The sequence below is a fragment of the Ceratosolen solmsi genome, unplaced genomic scaffold (genome assembly GCF_000503995.2).
Source record: "Ceratosolen solmsi marchali unplaced genomic scaffold, CerSol_1.0 scaffold2, whole genome shotgun sequence".
NCBI lineage: Eukaryota > Metazoa > Arthropoda > Insecta > Hymenoptera > Agaonidae > Ceratosolen > Ceratosolen solmsi.
In genome coordinates, this window is record NW_011948422.1 from 8386633 (window position 1) to 8410275 (window position 23643).

The following is a 23643-nucleotide window of genomic DNA, read 5'->3' on the forward strand; positions in this document are numbered from 1 at the left end:
TCTTCTCTTTCTTACTCACTCTCTATCTCTCTCTCTCTCTCTCCCTCCTGCTGGCTCGTACCACGTACCGAGTCTAATACGAGAGCACAGACGTACGGTGCGCACATACAGAGAGTGAGAGAGAGAGAGGGCGAGCACGCGAGTAAGTGAGATAAAGAGAGAGAGAGAGAGAGAGAGAGAGAGGGAGAGAGTGAGTTAGAGAACAAGCGCGAGCGAGAGGGGGGGGGGTGTACAGCCTCGTTCTCGCCCATACACGCACACGAAGTTCCGGCAGATCCGCGCTAAGTCCCCCACCTTAGTCGAGCATACGCGATCGCGCGCGTCGCACCTTTCCCTCTCGTTTGCGTTTTACTTTTTCGTGCGCGGCAAAGGAAGTAAGCAAGAAGCGATCCCCCTTCCTCCAATCTATACGTACAATAGTATGGGCGTATGAGCGTATAGACACGGACGCACACGCGCTTGGCTTGAAACAACCCCCCCACCCTCTCACACATGCGCGCACACGTATGCGCATGTTAAGCCGCGCGCGCGCGCTTTCGCCCATACGTGCGCATATATACGTGCGCATATTTATATATACGTAGTGGCCGGTAGAAGGTGCAAAGGAGAGATAGGAACGTCGAGAGAGCGCGGCGGCCTCTTAGAAGCTCGTCGTCGTCGGTCGTGATAGCGTGCTTCCGCACAATTTAAGGTTCGAGAGCGTGCGCGTGCTCCCCGCTCCCGAGTCTTCCTAGCCTCTTCGTCGCCGCCGCCGTCGTCGTCGTCGTCGTCGTCGTCGCCGTCGTCGTCGTCGTCGTCGTCGTCGTCGTCGTCGTCGTCGTCGTCGTCGTCGTCGTCGTCGTCGTCGTCGTCGTCGTCGACGTCATCGTTGTCGTCTTCGTTGTCGTCGTCGTTGCCGTCATCTCGTTGACGTTCTCTACCTTGGCCTAGCAATTCATCGGCATCCGTGGCCAGACTCACGACCTTCGAAATAGATCCGAAACGAGCGCAACCGGCCGTCGTGTGCACGGGTGTCGGAAGAAAAAACGTAGCTGTCGCCCCGGCTACGTAACGTGCCCGCTGTGTCCATCGCGCTGCGACGTCCTCCCCAGCGCTTTTCCCCACCGTTGTCGTCGCTCGAGGAGAAGAGAGAAAATACGTATGGAATAGGAGTACGAAAAAGACAGATAGACAGACAGAGAGAGAGAGAGAGAGAGAGAGAGAGAGATAGAGAGTGAGAGAGAAAGCGAGAGGGAGGAGAGCTGTGGGCCCCGGTAGTGTGCCGCGCAAATGGCGTTCCTCAGGAGGCTGCCCCGCGGCTGCGCGGGTAAGCAGCTGAGCCGGGTCGTGGGCGCGAGGACGAGCACGACGACGACCCCGGCGTGCGGGGACCCGAACCAGAAACGCCAGATCGACCCGCTCGACCTCAAGTTCAACGATCCTGAAGCCTCTTTCAAGAGTAAGACGATGACCGAGCTCTTACGCGCCTATGTCGTCTACGGGCTCTGCTCCTTCGAGTTCCTCGTCGAGAACAATATGAAGGTAATGATAAAGACATCGGGGGCGTGCTTGATGGTGTGCTGGTGAATGGGAGGGGCAGGGGTGGTCGGCACGTAAAAACGAGACGCCGGCAAGGTGTGTCCGGGGGACGACGCCAGGGCTCTCTCCCGGAACACTGGAGCAAGGTGCCTCGACGAGGGTCTACCGAGGCTCGTGTCGATAGTAGCCTTTCGTCTGTGCTTTTCTCCTCTCTCGATGCTCCAGCGAGCTCGACGTGCGCCTTCCTTATCAGCACCGTAAGGATGGTGGAGAAATTTTGGGCAGGAAAAGATTCCGGTAGGACGAATGCATTTATCAATGCTCTGTCCTTAGTAATGTCTCCCGCGAGAGAGCTGCGGTACATTTATAATCTCTAAAATTCAAACCATTGACAATGAAATTTGTCTAGGGGATGGCTGCGTGTGCGTGTGTGCGCGTGTGCGTGCGTGCGTGTGCGTGTGTGCGTGCGTGTGCGTGCGTGCGTGCGTGCGTGCGTGTATAGGATCTAATAATTAACGTTCAATTATATATGTCAGGTGAAAGATGGATGGCTCGCTGTAAAACGGGAATTAGGGTGTAATGGGACATGATCGTCAGTTTACGTAAAATCCAAAATCGATGATACTCTCTAACTAAATAAATTATTCACGGAAATTTAAAGTGAAAAATTTGTGCCTCTCTTGCTCGATAGAGCAAGGTGACGTAAGAGTTCGACAGTAAATATTTCGGAGACTTGTGTCAAGAGAGGATCTAATACTTCCTAACTTTTATTCGGAAGGAAAGACATCGTTAGACAAATTCTATCTAAAATCAATAATTATTTTTATTACTTCGATCTACATAGTTTTTTCTATTTTCCACCTTTCACGGTACTTTGGAATTAAAACTAACTTCATTATGAGGAAAGCTACATATATTAAATAGCATTTGGTGAAAAAAAAAATAATAAAAAAAAAAAATAATAATTATAATAATAATAAATAAGAAATAAACAAAAACAAAAAATGAACAAAAAAGAAAAAAATGGTTAAAATTCAGTATATAAATAAAATTGTTTAATTTCGAATGATTTATTTTTCAAACGTATCATCAAATTTATTTGACTTTATTGAACACAAAGAAACAACAAGGTGCAACGACAAATTAAATTTGTTGTCGAGTCTGCCGATAAGGTAAATTTCTATACCACAATTGACGAGAGATGCACCTTTCCGTAGAAAAATAAAAATTATATGAAAGTCAATTCAATTTTAAAACATTAATTTTTCTACATGTTTATCCAATGCCGCCAACCTCGGTGCTTTATTTAACAAATTCTTATTACTCTATAATTGTTGCAGCGATCAAACAAAATTTCAAAAAACTGAGATCGAAACGAATAAGAAAGGTGATTTGTAATTTGTAGAGAGAATACATCGATGACGATTTATAAATTCGATAAACCACTTTTTAAACGTTATAATACATCGGTATTTCATTTATTTGAACATTTTATGTTAAAATTATTTATGTGAAAATTTTAATTATCATGAGTATTATATTAATTGAGTGGTCGTAAAGCGTTTGATAAAAACATATATTGAGCCTAGTTCAAACTGGAGTTTGTAACATATCGCAATGTAAATAATTACTATTTTATTGCGTGTAAGAATGTATAGTACGTACGTACGTACGTATGTGCAATAATGAGGCAGCAAATAGTTGGAAAAATGTCGATTAATAAATTTTATTCTTTAGACAAGAGGTAAACGATAATTAAACATACTAACCGGCAGATCAATTTTGCTATCGTAATGTCTTCCATACAAGAGGACGTCTTTTGGCATATTGGGGTGCAATTTTATTTCACCGAAAGACCCGAATTAGTGTTCGCTGAAATGCGGTTATAGTCGATCGTTGAATGTAGTTCAGTTGCACGCGCAGACATGTGCGCGAAGCAGACAATTTTTGACGGAAAAGGTGAGGCGTGGAAAGTTCGAGTTCTTTCGCATTGATATACGAGTGGTACACCGACACCGACACCGACACCGCACCGACACCGCACCGACACCGACACCGACACCGACACCGACACCGACACCGACACCGACACATGTCTTTCACAGTCCTAGGCTTATTTATTCGAATGCATTCGGTCATTTAAATATTGCCAAAGGGTGATGGGGGCCCGAGTACAGTTTTTATCCGAATTTTGCGCAGATTTTGTTAAACGTGAATGCGTAATGTGAAAACATTAAATATGCAACGGGTAATGTTAGTGTACGTTAGAAGATAATCCGAGTCTGATGGCTATTTGCAGTATTTTTTCTACATTCGCAAAACTTGTACACTAACGTACATTATTTATGCACTTGCGTTTCAGATTTTGTAAGCACTGCATGTCTTTGGAAGCACCTAATGCCAGAATATGAACGCAAGACGTACGAATGTCTTAGATTTTTATTTTATTATAGATTAACGTAGAAATTAACTTAAATCCAAAGATTTGTTATTTATACTTTTGAAACGACGTTTACTGAAAATAATATATCGAAAATTATTCTATTAAATTCTATTAAACAGAAATTATAAATATTTGCATTATTATTGTGCTTGAAAATTACCACATATAATTATTAAAAATTCGTAATAAATTTTGTGCAGTAGCTTCGGTAAAGATTCAAAAATAATAATTAATATAGCAGATTTACGACATTACTGGATTACATCTTGTTTACTGCATCCATTTAACCGAGAGAGGACATAATGCACCAGCTGAATTAATATTTCGTTTTAATTCGATTAAGGAAACTTTTAACTAAGGAAAATTGAATTTTTTATTCGTTGAAATATATTAAACTTTCAATAAATATAAATATTATATTATATTCTACTACTTTTCCTTGATAATATGTCGATTTGATATTGAATTAATAATGTTTAAAAAAATATCTAACAATGACAATTATAGAGTGTGAATTGTTTTTCTAAACTAAGAATAAAAAAATAAAGAGATATCAAATTAAATTATGACTATTCGATAAAAAATTTCTTGAATGTGGGACATAAGGAATTGCTTATAAAAAACAATGTTATATAGAATTCAAAAAGATGTTTACTCTAAACTAAAGAAATTAACATAGAGATTTCTATTAATTATTGTTTTTTCTTGAAATTAGAAATCCATATATTCACAATGATTTATATGTACATATGAAAAAATTATTCCTTATTATTTTAAAGTAATCTTTAAGTCCATAGATTATAAAACTTTACGACTGCCAAAGTTCGTGAGATTCGGAATTTTAAAATAATAATCCCTGCCTTAAGCCATTTCTTAGAATCTTCTTTAAATAATTTCTTAAATTTCATAAGAAAAACTGCTTTTATTAAAAAAAAGAAAGATCGTAGAAATAATTATGAAATTGTAGTTATGTGCAAACTTGCGAAGCATAATTTTTCTTCTTAGAACTGCAAAGAAAATCAAATAAAATACATACATGAAAGAAAAGAAATGAAAACTTTTCCTCTTAACAATTAAAGAATACATTGTTTTGACAATCTGTCGAATTCGTGTTCACAATGACATGCGCAACATTACTGTGACTGATTGATTATATTATTATTATTTATTTATTTATTATTCATACAAACGATCGCTTATATTTAGATATTCAAAATAATTATAAATAAAGTAGTGATTCGTGAGCAGTCGGTGCACTGATAATTAAGCTTAGCAAAATCTATAGTAATTATAATCAACGATATTTTACACAAAAAATATACACGTTTTTCTAATAAAATAACATCAATTATAATTTTAAGCACATTGTACATTTTTCATTCGAACAATGTAATAAATTTATCTCTAACAAATGTTAATAAAAATAAAAAAATCCAGTACAATTGGATGCTGAAATTATTATTAATAATTTATCAATTTGTTTGAAAAATGAAGCAATGAAATTGTTTTGATATTAGATTATTCATTACACCACTTATGTTGTATTATGGATATTTTATAAAATCAACATCTTTTATGATAATGTTATTATAAACTTATATCTGGTGTATTATAATTTTATATTATATTATTTTATCTTTAGACTCAAAAATTTTTTCCTCTATAAATTTTATGTTGATAATGTTTTTCAATATTTTTGACATTTTTTAATATTACACGTGTGTGTACGTATGTATGCATGTATGCATGCATAAATTATGTAATGTATGGAATATATATATATATATATATATATATATATATATATATAGATTGAATCGAAGTATAGTTCACATATAGTTCATAACAGTTTTTGAATATTAGAATTGAAATTTATGCTTTTCTAAAAGAAATTAAAACAACGTATATAAAGAAAATTCTTTTTCTTTTATTAAATTATAGCGAAAATTCATACTTTTGTTTTCTCATGTAACCATATACCTTTCACCTTAGATATTATCATTTTCTATGTATTTAGATGCGACCATTTAAGTTATTAAAAATGAAAATAATATACATAAGATTTAATACACTAGAATAAAGAAGGTTTATTTTTATTTCAAACTTATAAATACCGAAAGATGTATTTTAGTATTATAGGGATTTTAAAAATAGGCATATAATTAAGAGGAAAATCATGTATATCGACATGTTTATATAATTGGGGTCCTTACACGGATAATAGTAATTCGCGAATGTGTAATTTTTATATCTAGTAAAATCTTTGATTAAAATATATTTTAAAAGAAGAATTTTTAATTTATTGGATTATATAATATGCTAGAAATCACAATTTTACAGAGCGTTAATGTTTTTACATTAATAAGTAAATATTGTATTTTTGTGAATTAACATACTTAAAATACAAGTATTATTGTGTAAAGAAAATCTTGCTTTTTCTTTTTATAAACATATTATAGCGAGAGAAGCCCGTGAAATAATTACAGGAAAAGTACATGCGGTTTTGAAAAGAACGGCTATGTCTAAATGTTTAAATAAAATTATCTATTCTTATGATGGAGCATTTTAAGAACTCTTAATCTATCGCTTTCCTTTTGAATACTTCAAAGAGATTTTTTTCGATTTGTACCGCAAAATATAAATAGAAGGATGGCTCGTAATCATTGTAATTCTTAACATAATTTTTATTCTATACATTCCTTATTTACTTTTACTATAAAATTAAATTTTCATTAATTCTTCTTAAATAGTCAGATTTCGTTTTCATTCCAGTAAATGTGCTTTTTCGTCAACATACATAAGTTCACCGAATAATTTATAAATAAAATAATACTTTATAATATTTTGTTCTTTTTCACAATTTAGAAGTCATAATGAATTGCGTTGATTAAAATTTATAGAAAATCTCGGTTACAAATTGAAAAATTTTGCCCCTCAATAATAAACTTTTGCAATCTCACAATACATCGTTCGTGAATTTGCAAATATTTTGATTATCTACGGCTTATTGCATGTCATGCAAAATTGGCGATGTAATCTAGAAACATAATAATTAGGAGAAAAATTTCTTCCGGACATCGGATGAATAATTTAAAATAAAAATCCGTTCCAGCATTTTCAATTTTTGGTGGTCAATTTAAGTCGAGCCCGGTTGTAGCAGCAGACGGCGCATGTCGGACCACTACCAGCATAATTGCCTGACGTTCTGTTTCTTTTTACTCCCCCCCCCCCTCCCACCCTTTCCCTCTTTCAATCCCTCCCCGTCTCGCCACCGTGCCCCAACCCCCTGACCATAAAATCGATGAATTTCTATCGCGAACGGGAAAGGGAGGAAAGACGAAGAGGATTTCTCGTGGGTCGTTTGCCGAATGGCGGCGACAGTGGCCGAAATGAGAAAAAGGAGGTCGGTGTTCGGCATCGCAAAGCGGCGCAGTAGGTCGAGCGCGTGAGCACAGAAAAGCGAATCGGTCCACGGGAATTCCATGGCTGCGAGTCAGCGATTGATCGGGGAAGTGGGTGGGGGGCGAGCGGCCGGAACTTCGTCATGATCATCACGCGGTAATCGACGACGGCGTCGTAGCGAGCGCCGCGGTAGCCGGTGGCCGCGGGTGAAATCGCGCAGACTCGTGAGCTGGTCAACGAACCAATGCTCCGCCGTTCCTGTCGTCGTCGTCGTCGTCGTCGTCGTCGTCGTCGTCGTCATCGTCGTCGTCGTCATCGTCGTCGCCGTCGCCGTCGCCGTTGCCGTCGCCGTCGCCGTCACCGTCGCCACCGTTACCGCCACCGCCATCGCTACCTCTATCTCCACCACCACCGACCACCACCACCACCAACCACCTCCACCAACCACCTGCACCACCACTAACCACCACCACCATCACCTCCACCACTTCCACCATCGTCATCATTATTACCAGCCTCGCCGCCGCTACTAGCCTCGTCGTCATGGTCGTGATTGTGTCGTCGTTGTCATATCACCATGGTTTTATGATTGCGTGTACCCACCACTCCCAAGATTCGACACGGAAACATAATATATTATAATAAATTCGAGAAAATCTTTCCAATGTTCATCATCGTACACAGGGATAAATGAGATACTGTCGCAGGTGTGCGGTAGCATTTTGGCGCGAAACGCACATTCGACTGCGATGCTGTTGAACTTTATATATTTTTCAATGCGATATATTTTTAACTTTGATGTATGGCACGGTGAAATAACGTTCTATCGTTGCTGCCTTAATAGCATAAGGAAGGCTCAAAATAAAGTATTATGGCTCTCAGACAAACACCCAATTAGGAAGTCTGTTACGTAAGCGCGCTAACTAAAAGCAGCGCATTCGTTTTAAAATGTCCAAAAATCTTTAATAACAACATGAAATTTTCAGCCAATGCGTGGCCAATCTAACTCCAAAACACTTGTTGAATTATTAAATAAAAGAAACGAATAAATAATGTGCCAGTCACGTAAGATTCACGGAGGAGACCCAATGTTCATTAGATAACGCGTGAAATACGCGTGACATTAATTAGAAGCGTTTATAATAATGACTTTTCGCGTTATCGTATCGTGGTAAAAATGATTCGAGAAAGTTACTTCCAATAGAAATTAGCATATCCGCGGAGTTGTATCACCGGAAGTGCAGGATGACGATACAAAGTGTCCCTTGAGAAATGCCGGCAAATGGAGAAATGTCGGGTAGTAAAGCTTTGCGGACACCAGCAGAAAGGCGAGTTGCAACTCTAGTACATCTGTCTGCCTCGTCAAACTACGTAGATGCGCAAGTAACTACGTCACACGATGAAATATTCTTTTTTTCACGAGGGATTACCGGAGCGTATTCTATCATAATCTTAAATAATACACTTTACGTAAATAAGTATAGCTACCGAAATTAGTGTACCGCGTGTAATAAGATGACAATTTTTGCTGGAATAAGAAAATACAAAATTTTGCCTCGACTCTCAGTGTTTAACCTTTCATATTATGAACAGTTATTTATGATATTTTTAATAGGTATTGTATACATTTTCATTTGAAGATAATTAAAATACTTGACATCATGTAAACGAGATTATCATTTGTATTTCTTTAAATACGAGGCTCTCGCGTTCTTTCATTTATAAATGCAGTAGTTATATATTATATATTAAATCTTCTATGGCTGAGATGTTAAGACACGATGATGAATGTACGATGTAATGATAAGGAACGGTGTGGGTTGTTTGAACAACCATTAAACAACAATGTGTGCAAATCCATCTCATTTGGTTCAACGAAGCAAACTAAAGCTTACATTTTAACTCATTTAAATCATTGTTTGACGTGCTTATTAATATTGTCATATTTGATACGAAACATATGTGAATCTTTTACTTAAACGTCTCAAGAAAAGTTATAATATAGTTACAGATGTAGTTTATTTCTTAGGAAGCAGCTCGATCGAGAAATTACGTAAAAGGCGTGGAAGCGTTTTTGTCTTCCGCTATCTAGATTAACTGTTCTTTATTTCTTTGGGCTACGTTAGCGCATCGCAGAAGTTCTGCTCGCAACATAAGTACTGAAACCGACTATATTTGGTATTGGAAGTAACGAGTGCACTGCTCTTTATATGGATTTTTTTCACATCGTTAGTTGTTGTGCGACGTTCATTTTCAATGATATTCACTATGCACATAAACTTTATAATGTCTGATATTATTTGTTAACTGATTCTTTGATCAATTAGAATTTGCAATTTTACTTCAGTATGTATATTTCTGATATTTTCGTTTGTTAATATACTACATACACTCGATTGATTCAGGATATCATAAAACAAGAATGCTTATTGATATCTTATAGTGAATTTACATATAACCATTTCTATTTAAATCTTTCTCTCTGTTTATACAATGGTAATAAGATTATTTTATAAATTGAAAAAACTTAATTTTAATTATAAAATCTTAATATAGTAGTTATGGAGTTATTTCAACATTTGCACGAAAAATTAATATTAACAAATTTAATTTTTCTATAAAAATGTGGTCAATCGATATGGCCACATATTATAAAAACAATCATGTTTTTAGATTTGGACATTTAGATAAATGTTGCTAAACATTAATTAAGCTCAAAGCTTATACACGATCTGACTGTACAAAGTTCTTGGATTATTTTGTTATTTTAAGGAAATCCTAATTGACTATTGGCTGAAGAATTTTAACTTACACTATAATGTAAATGTATCGGTACAACTTACTTTGCTTATTTTATAATACTAAAAATGTGTACAGAATGGAAACAGATTTGTCAAAAAATGTTTAAAAACTTTACTTTATTTATATTTATAAGAAAAACAATAGCTTTAACGACTGAATGATATGTAAGAAAAACAAGTTTTAACAAATGAATAAGAGAGAAAATTTAAATTAAGAATAATTTAGATAATCGAGACGGAACTCTGAAGAATTTGAAATTTGAATCTTTCGTAACCTCTAGTTTTTTTTTCTTTGTTAGCTCTCACTCTATCTCTCTCTCTCTCTCTCTCTCTCTTCTCATCCTCTATATTTGTGAAACTTGATTACCTGCATTACGACCATTGTTATTAATTACGATGGTATGTGCTTGATATGGCTCATTTTAATTTAATAAGATCATATGAACAAGCCAATTAATTAATATAATAAATTTTATTCAGTAATTTACTTAAAAACGTTAAATTATTTTAAAGTATTTTATGTTAACTTGATAATATATATATATATATATAGTATTTTTTGATGCAGTAATTATAGATTGATTTAATAAAAAATTATTTAGGAAATAGTTTAGAAAATAGCAAACAATTTTTCAATTATTTATTGTTTGTTCGATTATTTTCATATCTTTTATTTTTTTCTGAGAAAATCTGCGAAACATATAGATGGAAAATGAAAATATATTATTCACATATATTCAAAGAATTGTATGCTATATAGATATATATTTTATAAAGAAATGTATGATTATATTAGATTTTTAAACGGTACTGTTTACATATACGTGTAGGGTTATTACTTGTATGGTATTTTATGTACTTGAAAATACTTTTTGCATTTAAAGTTACTTCTGTATATTGCCTAAAGATGTATTGAAGTTACAATTACAGTACATTAAAAAAATATTTTTATCTTATATTTTAAAATTTTTAACTAACAAGCTTTCGATTGACGAGCGAATGAAAAAAATTGTGTATAATTTTTTTATGGAAATAAGTGGATTCCAATTATTACTGATCCGAAAGCGGTTTCGAGGAAAATTTTGAAAATTATTTGTTACAGCTGTGAGTTAAGGTGAGAGAATATACACAGCACAAGTCATAAATATACGTTTTGCAATTCAAGGTGAAATCTGTATATTTAAAAATTCAAATTATATGCCAACTTTACATCAAATATATATATATATATATATATATATTACATAAAATACAAAAAATGTTTTTCAAAATATATAACATTTTCTAAGTAGAATATAAGTAACTATGTTAGTAAATACAAAAACGAAATATTAATTAAAGAATGAACAAACAATTATAGAATATTAATAACACGTTATTAGCTATACTATATCTTAAATTTAATATTTTTTATTAGATCGTTTGCTTATTTTGTATTCATTATTAGTTTGAAGTTTAGTTAGAATTAGTTAGAAGAAAAAAAACTTTTATAATGTTTTTTTTCAAAAATTTATTGCTTTTTAAATCAATAATATAATTTGCTTTATTGTATTGAATAAATACACATTCAAATAAATTAAAACCATATTATACCGTTTAAGATTAAATTATATAAAGTATTTTGTTAAGAAAAATGAGAATATATATTTATTCTTTTTTTCAATAGGTATTCTTCACCACAGATTTTTTCTTTTTATGAAAAATTTAATATTTTTATATTTATTAAATATAGCAAAAACATAGAAAGATTTGGTCTAATAAGTAAAGAATTTCTATGTTGAATATATATTCTACATATAGTATTTATTAATAATATTTACATAATATATACATATATATTCATTATCTCCCTCTCTCCACATATATGTAGATTATTGTAAAATATTTACTGAATTTTCTTTGAAATCTATGTAATTTATGTAACGTTTTTAACCTTGTAAACGTGATTATAAATACATTTTTTAACTAATTTCCAGCTTATACTATTTGACAATTCTTATATGGTTGGTGTTCTCTTAAATATTCAATAAAAAATTAAGTAATTTTTATTATTTAATAATTTGTCTTTATCGTTTATAAAAAAAAAAGACCTTACGTTATTTAAGATACGAAATCATTATTATTTATTGTAATATCTAGATCTACGCTCGTGAAATTAAATTTTTTTTCTTTCATTAGGATATAATCAGCACAGTGTTTAATTATAATTAATATATTAATTCTTAAATATTTTATGTGATATATTTTAATTTTGTAATATAAAACAATTTATTAATTTCCTCTTTTATTTCTCATATTTTGGATAATTCAGTAGTTTATGTAAATTGTCTAGACATTAAAAAATTGTTTGATAATTTTAATAAATTATGTTTTTGTAATTAGCAAAGTTATATATGATTATGGTTTATTTCAAACATAACAAAAATATTATTACTAAAGATTTATCGAGATTATTTTATTTTTCAGCTTTAAACAGCTCTTTACGATTATTATTTATATTCAAAATTTATTTAAAAAAAAATCATAAAATACTAATTATATAATCTTATGAATAAATAATTCCATAATTTTTTAACATTACTTATAAAAATTAATTCTCAGATATTTCTCTGTACTACAGAGATTTATAAAAATACTAATATAAAAGTAATATAAATCAAAATATCATCGAAATTACAGTAAAAGACAGTGTAAAATTGGATTTATACTAATTTTTGAAGCCAACTACTGCATTGCTTACTTTTGTGGTGCTTCTGATACTGGCGAGGTTGAAAATAGTTATATCGAATAATGTCATATATGCTTAAATCTTGAAAAATGTTATATTTTTACAGTACTAATTTTAAACTTATTAGAAATAAACAGAAATTGATGAAAGTTTATTTTTATATTTCAATATATATGAATATAAATGCAATATATAACTTAATAGTATATTAGGTTTCAACCAGCATTTATTTAAAATACGAAACTGCAAGAGATAAATAACGCAGGTGAAAAATATGTCTTTAATATCAAAGTAAAATTTTCAAGCTAATTAAGTAAATTATCTTATTATTTATAAGTACATTCATATAATTATTATTTATGTAGAAGAAAAATAATTAGTTTAAGCATTCAATTTATCCAAGCGTATATGTTATAAGATTCTTATTTCTGAGTAAATTTTAATCGGTATTTTATCAATAATTTTTTAATATTCAATTTTTTCATAATTAAGCTTTTTATAATAATAGATTATTATAATTGTATTGTTAATAAATCGATAATGAATCGCCAATTTTGTGATACGTTGTTTGCAACTAATTCAAGCAGTCATTTTCACTTGGTCACCGCGCAACTTATTGTTTACTATATAACGTACTATTGATATTAACTAAAAGGTAGATAAAATCATTTATATCTGTTTTAAAATAGATTACCCCTATTTAACCAAATTTGTCATAGAAATAAAGTATAAATACCGTTAGAGTAAAAGAGTAAGATTTTCTATTGTCCGATGACCATGCATTCTTTAGTGCTATTTGCAACGAATTAATTAGGTATTAGTTATCATCACATTGCACAAAATGTTGCCAAAATATATTTGCTGACATGTCTAAGGTACTCATTTGTCTGCTCAATGACGAACACGCACACATAGGCACGTTTGCGTAGTTCCTTTGTACGTTTCACATGTAGGTGGGTCATGTCATTGTCTTTCAACGAATGGAAATATACTCGACTGAATTGCGTATTACTGTCTTACTTTTATTTTTTTTTTTACTTGCTCGAAATAAGTGCTACTCTATGCGGCACCTCTGGTGTTTCTTCGAGGCCACACATTTTTGCACATGTATTTTTCTTTTTCTTCCCCAAGTGATCGATTAATCATTGATACGTACAGTCTCATGACGTTAGAAGTCCAGTAAAACTCATTTAAAATTGCCTCACGTGTTGTCAAGTTTGTCCCGTGGTGAGATAAAAATTAAAATCTCAATTTCGCTGCGGGGTACGGGCGCTTTCATTTAACATGCAAAAATTATCAATAAGATAATTTTATTAGGATCTCATTTTGAATTGCATTCTCAATTTTCTTTTAATGTATTATGAGAAGAACAATTAATTATCTAAAGTATTATTGAGAAGAACTATAAATGTTTAATGTATTACGAGAAGAACTATAAATGATTGATTTAATTGTTTTCAAGTAAGCATTTTTGAAACTTACGACAATAATTGCAATGATTATGGTAATTTTCTTTAGAAAAGTTAATTCGCACAAATTTATTACGATAATTTAATACTGTAAATGTGACACATTTCAGTATTATTAAGTGGATCGACGATTTGAAAATAGAAACATTGTTGTACATTTAATTTTAACAGACTAAAATATAGTCTTTCAATATTTTGAAATAAATAAAAATTAAAAATTGTCTTTAAAGATATTACGTTATTTTTAATATAAATAAATTTATTAATATTTATTTATTATATCTTATGACATTAATAAACATTCTAATAGTTTTGAGAATTAATTAGGGCTTGAAAGAACGAAAAGTATTGAAGTGTATAGAATGGTAGGCAATTATTTTAAATATTTTCTCATACAATCAGTTATGCACAATAAATAAATTCTTAAATTTTTATTAAATAATAATTTATAAATTATCAATTTTTGTAATAAGAATAAATTTAATTAGTATTGAAAATTAAAAGATTCCTTTCATATTTACTTCTAATCAAGTTTCAAATATATGTTAAAATATTTTCTATAAATTATTAATATTAATAATATAAAATTCTACCATCAAATTGGTTATTAAAAAATGGTAAGTAGTTTCATCTATATATAGTCTACGTAATTTGTAGAATAATTTTTTTTTTTTTTTTTTAAGGAGAATTGCATAATCAGTCATTAAAAATAATTTCATTGTACGTTGTTGACAATCGGTAATGGTACTTATGAGCTATTTATCAATAATTTTATATTAATGATATGTTATACAATCGCTAGTTTTATACCATATCTATTTATAAGTGCTTTGTACGTAAAATAAATTGCAAAAAATATTTAAATAAATAATAAACATCTATTTAAATATAAATTAAATATATAATCAGTATCATCTGAAACTCACCATAGTTTTTTAATTTAATTTTTAACTGAGAATTATTTTTTATAAATATACTTCAAAACTTTTATCCTATTTGCCAGTTTAGTATACCACATATATTTACCATATATACCATATATAGTTTACCATGGATAGTACAAAACAGATATATATGGTAGAATGTAAAAATTTATGAGAACTTGGAATTTATTTGAAAATTGAATTTTGTGATTTTTTCAAATATTTTTCACGAGTGATAATGCAATTAACTCACCCATTCAACTGAAATTCTATTCTTTATAGTATTAAAAATTATTCAAAGTAACTTAATAATGTTAATAAAAACGATGCCATTTTTATAATAGAAACACGACAAATGTTTCGTGCAAAATTTTTATTTCTCTGCTTAAATTCAGAATTTTGGTGGAGCTATGATTTTGTCATAATTCTAGTTCGTTGATGATAACAATACATATAAACTAAAAATGCTTTTAAATTTTTATTTTCGATAAGGGACTCAATCTTTCCCGCAAATTTGTAATTTCATTCGTTACGTACTTCAAGTCAGCTGATAAATCCACCATTTTGTGGCAATTTAAAGAAATTTTTGTAGTTTTTAGTATGGGCAAAATATTTTTAATAATTTTGATTATTGTAAACAATGCTAAAATAACATTTCAAATAGAAACGGGTTAATCTTTGGTGAAGTGCTTCGAAGCTAAATAATCTTATGTTTGATCTTATATCGTATCAATATTTAATTTTCGTGATTATAGAACAAGTGATTTTGTGGGAGGTCAACAGTCGAAATACGATAAATAATCCATACGGGATTTTCATTCATGGAACGGTAGAATATTCTCTATCCTTTTTCTTTTCTGATTTTCGAAGCAGGTTTGCATGGCGCGATGCGTTGTGCTGTGCGAACCGGTGATCTGGCACGTGGTAAGTCGAGATTCTCCAAGGCCAACCAGTCGTCTGGCACCTGACTTTCATATAACTTTTTCCGTGCGAATCTATGCGCTGGAAGCGAAACTTGCGTAACAATACGAATCAGCCTCATACATGATGGATTTGGCATTCGTACGTTGCCCTGTATTATATTTTTGAAAGGAAAACTGACTTTTCAATACGCTTGGAGATTAATTTTAATTTTCTTTAAAAAAAAAAAAAAAAAAAAAATGTGGGAAATATTGTTTAATATTATTAACAGACTAATACAGATAAAATTTATATATTTTCAAAAATACAACTTATTAAAAAATTTTTATACACGTATGTACATAGGTATAATAAATAGTATATTTTTTTCAATTGAAATTTTTTATTACCATTAAATAATTAAATGTATTTTATGTAAACTTAATTTTATAAAAATTTAGAGACTATTGATATAAGTAAGAAAATAAAAAATATTAAAATAAAAAAAATAACTATGTTTTATAATTTATACTAAAATTTTACAGACGATGTTTCATCTTTACTATGTTTTTGATTAAACTTGAATTTATAAAAAATGGGGCCTTCAAGTTATCTTTTTAATTTATGCTTAATAAATATTACCAATAATTGGTATGATAAATTTGTATAATAGTTTACAAATAATTAAATTGTTATTAATAGTATTTGCATAAATCTGTATAATAGTTAATGGATAATAAAACTGTTATTAATAGTATTATTTTTATGATATGTTAAGATGTTGATAAGTATATTTTACCTTTAATTATTAGAATCTCATGTGGAATGGGTATTTATGCAGATTAATTATGTATACGTACATATTATTTAAATAATTCATATTTATACACGATATTTAAGTATAAAATGAAAATATAAACATTTAAATATAGTATTATGAGTAATTAATTTACTAGTCTATATATACAAATTGTGTATAATTCACTTCAAATTGTCATTAAATTAAATACTATTTACGTTTTCATTAATATTCTTGATATTTGAATTATATTGAACTTGAACTCTAAATTTCAGCTCTCTAATTTATTGTACGAAGAACTTTGATATAAAAATTCGTCGGAATTATTGAATTATTATTCATATGTACGTAATCAGGAATTAATATAACTTTAAAAATTAAATATTTCTAAATATTAAACAATATGAACTTTTATCTACAAAAAAAAAAAAAAAAAAAAAAAAAAAAAAAAAAAAAAAAAAAAAAATCTATGTTGAATTGCACATGTAGATGAATTTATATTTGCTATTTAGATTTTGTCATTGTGATAAAAATTTTTTAAATAAAAAAATTCTACTTTATAATAATTTTTTCATTTCCCAATGGTAAAATTATTTCATATAAATTTATTTGCTTTCGTTTCAATTTATCTCTATCACTAAATCGTTTTACGTATTAATAAACTATATTATAATATTTACAAGTTAATGCAATATTTAATTACAATATGAAAAACGTATAAAAATATTATTTAATATTTTATAGAATCTGTATATATTTCTACTTACATACCATTGAAATAATAATTAAAATAAAATTTAAGTTTCATTACACATTTTTCATATAATATAAATTTATATTGTCCATGATACGTCTAAGAATTTTATTTTAATCAAATACCGATAAATATAATGTATTTAACAAATATGCAATTGAATTTAATGTAATTAGATATCATTATAAATATTTATTTGTCATGCTTACTACAATTACTTTTTAATTATATATATATATATTTTTTTTTTTTTTTAAATGTAACGGTTAATTTTAACAATCTTTGAAAGTAGAGCTCGAAAATGTATAACTCATAATTATATAAGGTAAAAGACTTTATTTTTAAGCACGCGAAACAGAATCTCTAGACAGCACGAGTTATTTAGAAGAACTAAAAAAAGTTTATAAAACGCAATAATTCTTACAGAGAATATCGTTTGCATTTAGTTACGTTTATTGTAGTTTGATTGTTTATGAAATATGATAATAAATAAATGTTGTCATTTATTGCGGTTCATTTGGATAAGTCGTTATGTTTCTAATTAACTTATATGGAATTAACAAAAGATCGATACTTTTTTTTTTTACATTCCAAGATGGATTTTGGCTGAATTTAGTTTTCAAATTATTCGTTTATTATGTTATATTATGAATAAGCCAGCAGTTCACTGTAATAAATAGTGTAATTTTAGAACCGAGCATATAAATTTAGAAAAAGTTGAGGATGAAATTTTTATCTATTTTTAAAATACTAACATACATTTGTCGATTGCTTTTCTTGTATAATAATTAAGTGTAAAATTAAAATTGTTGCATTCCCTTCGAAATACTCATTAATTTAATTTCCTCATCAAGTGGCTAATTTGCCGAGTATTATTGTTATTATTATTATTATTACACAACGAATTAAAATTGTGCTATTTAATTTTAGTGTTTCGATTAGTGTAATTTAAAGTGTAAACGAGATTGTATGAAGGTAATGATTTAGTACAGATTGTGATGGCCTTTTATGAGGGTAAGAAAAATAATTTCAAAACAATTTTCTATCATAGCTTTGTGGATTAAATAATTTTCGAAGCAAAAATTTGTGGTTCAAAGGATACTATGAAAAAAATAAAACTAAATTGATTAAATTTTGATTATTTTTTTTAATATCGTCTTTTAAAAATTCGTACACTCTATGATGTAATAAGAATTTCTTCTTCGGAATTTTATTATGTAATAAGAAAGGAGAGCTTTCAATAATTTTAGAAAATATTTAGATGCCTTGTTATACGGTATTTATCGTATTTTGTATTATTTTATGGTATTCGGTATTATTTAATTCTAAATTTTGAAATATATTGTATGTTAAATATTCTGATGTTAAATAAATATGTTAAATTCGATTGCAAATCTGGATCTGCTTTAATTATTTTCCCGAGGTACGTGCAAACTTACTTTTTACTTAAAATTTACTTAATACTAATTTTCTATTAATTCTTTTATTATTTATATATTAGACATTAAAGCACAATTGCATTAATGTTCAGTATCCATTGTAGAGTAAAAATATTTATTTATACGTTATTTTAACATTCTCTAGCTCAGCAACCTAATTAAATTATTTCAATCAATACAAATAAATGTATAGCGAAAGACAATTATTATTTATTTAAATTAATAATCGATACATCGATTAATATATTATGGTTTCTTAATCCATTCTAAACGTAAGAAGCGGTAGATTTTAATATTTATATTTACATGTGTAAATTTACGCTTGACAAACATCATTGAAATTCTTTTAGAGTTGTTTCAGTCCGTTCAATGACACGTATATGAAATCTATTTATTTGTATATATATTCACGAAGATATATTTATGCATATATGTATACATATAAATATATTTATATGTATTATATGAATTTTGATTTACTTTCGTACTTAATATGGAAATAAAAATGCATTAGTATGTCAATAAAGTTCATTATAAGATATAGAATTAAAAATGCAATGATAGAAGAGTCGCTTGGACTCGACACTGACACGAACGTTTTAAAACTGTCAAATTCGATCGCTTAAAATTTAAAGATACTTTGGCACGTTTTATTTTATTTGTTAATCATACCTTTGGTATAATGGCTCAATTTGCGCTCCGAAGCGAACCAATTGTCGCTACGACCGAGATATCCGAATGAAAATCTCCTTTTTTTTTCAAAAGACGAAAAGTATGAAAAATGAAAAGAAAAAGAAGATACAATGCCTAACGGGTTACTCGAGAGAAGTCGATAAACGTCAAATTGATGAGATGGGGCGCAATAGTGACCCTTGGACGGTCGATATAAATCATTCTCAAAGGTCGCCTGCAGCATTGGCACGGTGCAACAAAGCACCCCGTGCAACTTGGCTCTAGATTCTCGCCGGGTTTACTTACGTCTTTCTCCACCTTCTAGGAATACACTAGCTCGTAACATTAGTCCACTGTGCGTTATATTTATCCAACCTGGCACAGCATCCCGCGGCCCTCTGGCGTGTCTCTCGGTTATATATAATAAACCTGACCCGAGGTCGAAAAAACGTGTGCTCACGGTGGTGTGCATATATGCGATAACGAAAGAACGAGATTGCGATGCATCACGAGGCTGCTTTGAAAATATCGAGTTTAAGACTAATGTCATGTATATATCTTTTATTATATACCGTTTATTAGCGAAATCAATTACCCGAATCTTTTTACGTGCTTGATGAGATAAATTTTCATTCTCACGATATCCGGTCTTCCCTCAGGTGTTCTATTAAATTATAAAATGCTAAACTTCTCATGAAATTGCGTATCATTAATGTTTTATTTATACAAATGCATATTGAGTTCGATAGTTGATATGATTTTAAAAATGAAATAAGAAAACAATGATAATATTGAGAATATTAATGTTCTTGCAAATGACAATTAAAAATGTATTCGTATTTTAAAGGAAAACAACGACTGATGAATAATATATAATTATAGAAAAGAACGAAAGGATTTCCTTGAATTGTTCAAATTTTAAAAATATAATTATTTCATGGAACAAGTGGTTAAGATAACCATTATATTTATTAATATATTCAAAGCAATGACTTTATGAGTCATCAAAATAGATTTATGAACATTAGTAATTTAAACTATTCTAAATTTGACAGTTTTTCTCTGTTCATTTTAACTATCATAATTTCATATATTTTACACTTTACTACTATCTTTGAAATTTAATTGTACGTATTTTAAATACTTAAAAGTATTATGAGGATATAAAATTCATCATAAAGGAAAATAAAATATAAAACTATTAGTATTTGTTTTAGGATGTTCGATCGGGAATATTGAAGAAACTGAATATATTAATTTTCATAAATTTACATTTATATTTTACAAGCTCATAAGAATTTTTATATGAAAAAAGCCAATTTTATATATAGTTAACTCATAAAAAATATATAATGTACTCTTTGTATTTAAATGATTAGAATTGTGAAGCTGAGTTTATGGCAACCGTGGCATTCATTTTATTATTGGATTTGTCGTAAAAACCAGTCTCACCATGATCGACAAATATATATATATATATATATATATATATATATATATAGATATATATATATATATATATATATATATATATAGATATATATATATATATATATATATATATATATACACACACACACACACACACACACACACACACACACATGCATTAGTTTGGCACGTGTTAATTCTGTGTCGAGTGATGTAATGACATTTGTTTCTGATCAGCTTTTTCGTCTGTCATACCTTTCAAAAGGAATTTGAGCCAATGCATTTTTGAGGAACTCTCGAATCGCAAAAGTTTCCATGCAATTATACTATTATACGTGATTTATGAATATTTAGTTGCTTAATGAATTTCCATTAAGCATTTAATGATCATTACTTCGTAATTTCGTGAAAAATTTAATAGTAATATTTTGTTTTTATAACTGGTATTTTATGACACTATAACTACATCCTACTTTAATCATTTAATGATATTTATCAAATAAAAACTTTCGTTAAATATATAAAAATAAATATGGAATCTCAAGTTATTAATACTACTTTTACTACTTTACGATTGAACCTGAATTAAGAAATCTTTTTGTATAGAGAGAAAATTTAGTTGGATATCTAATCGGAGTTTTAATTAATGAAAATCTGAAAGCTTTAGCGTACTATCGTTGAACAAAACGAGGCATTTAATATTTTTATTAAAATATAAATTTATGAAAATTTATAGATTAAAAATATTGGTATTGTATACAATAATTTGCATTATGTTTTATTTTATATTCCGAGAATAGTTAAAATATTAATAAAGTTTGAAAGGAAATAAAAACGTTAAAATGAATTTTTCTCATATATTAATAAGGTATATAAGTACCAAATATAATTAATGTCATAAGTAGTACATTATGTGAAAAATTGAAATAAAAATTAAAAGAAATCTGACAAGCATCCAGTATTATAAATATTATAAATATATTTAATAAGAATAATAATAATAGTTTTAATATTACGTTATCTAGTCATTCATTGGTTTTTTCTATACATCAAATTTAAATATCTAATGAAATTTTTCCAAATTTACATTACGCACAATCTGTTTTTCGACTAATAAATAACAAAGGAAATATTCCAATAATATAGCTATGTTATTCTTACTTAGATTTTTTCAAATGACATTTTTCCTCTTTCATAATCGAGTGAATTTCAAATTCAAATCGTTTAATTATACTGATAAGTACATTATTGACTCTAGCGATTTAAAATTGCCATATGCAGTCGAAGTACCTATTGAAGTTTAAAAAATCGAATAAATTATGAACATATTGATTTTAAGTTCTAACAATAATTGTTCATAAAAATCCTTCTTATGCTGAGAATTTACTTTAGTTAGGTGTTATTATTTAAGTTCCTATTTTAGAATTCTACAAAATAAAAAATACAAGATTTTAGACAAAAGGAATTGTATTAAAATTATATCAGGACAGATTATAAATCTATAGATTATATCATAGAAAATATTATAAGCGGTATGTTTTGTATAATTTTATAATTTTATTAATAGACTCGTAAGGAAATAATTTTAAGCAAATTAAAAAAATTTTTTTATATTTTATATTTAGATTTTTTATACAAATACTTCGTAATATAAATATTTATACTTATTAACATAGAATTTTATTAACCGAAATCTATCAATGAATATATTTAAGGTATTGCAAATGTACTAGATTTTTATTCGTAAGTAAGATTAGAGACATTAGGTACTTGGATATTTATTATATGATCAATTATAAAAATGACGTAGCTTTTGTATTTCTACAATAATTTTATTTGAAAATATTTTATATTATATTTATTAATGACGGCAATACTGTAATTGAAAAAATACACTGTAATTGTAAAAAATTCATTCTGACTTGTAATCACGTTTATTTTTTATACTTGACAAAAAATATTTTAAATAAATCAAGAAATTTGCTTTACAAAGTTGATGCGTGCATGCTAAATTATGAAAATTTAAATATTCAAAAATAATTATATAATTTAAATCAAAGAATAAAATCTTTGATAGGAAAATTTATTTATTTATTTTTTTAAATATTGTCCATGATTATTACCATAAGCTCGTATGAACAATTAGAAGTATAAATATTGAAAAAGAAAGTATAAATTTATTATAAACATCGTGAATTGGTTATTCATTGTATAATGAATATTATATAATTCTTAGGACTTCAGTTTTAAAATAAAATATGCTTAGTTGTAAAAGAACTGTGATTATTCTGTGCTTTAAAAACGTTTCAATTGTACATAATTTATTTACATTGCAATACTACTAGATTATTAGTTATTACATTA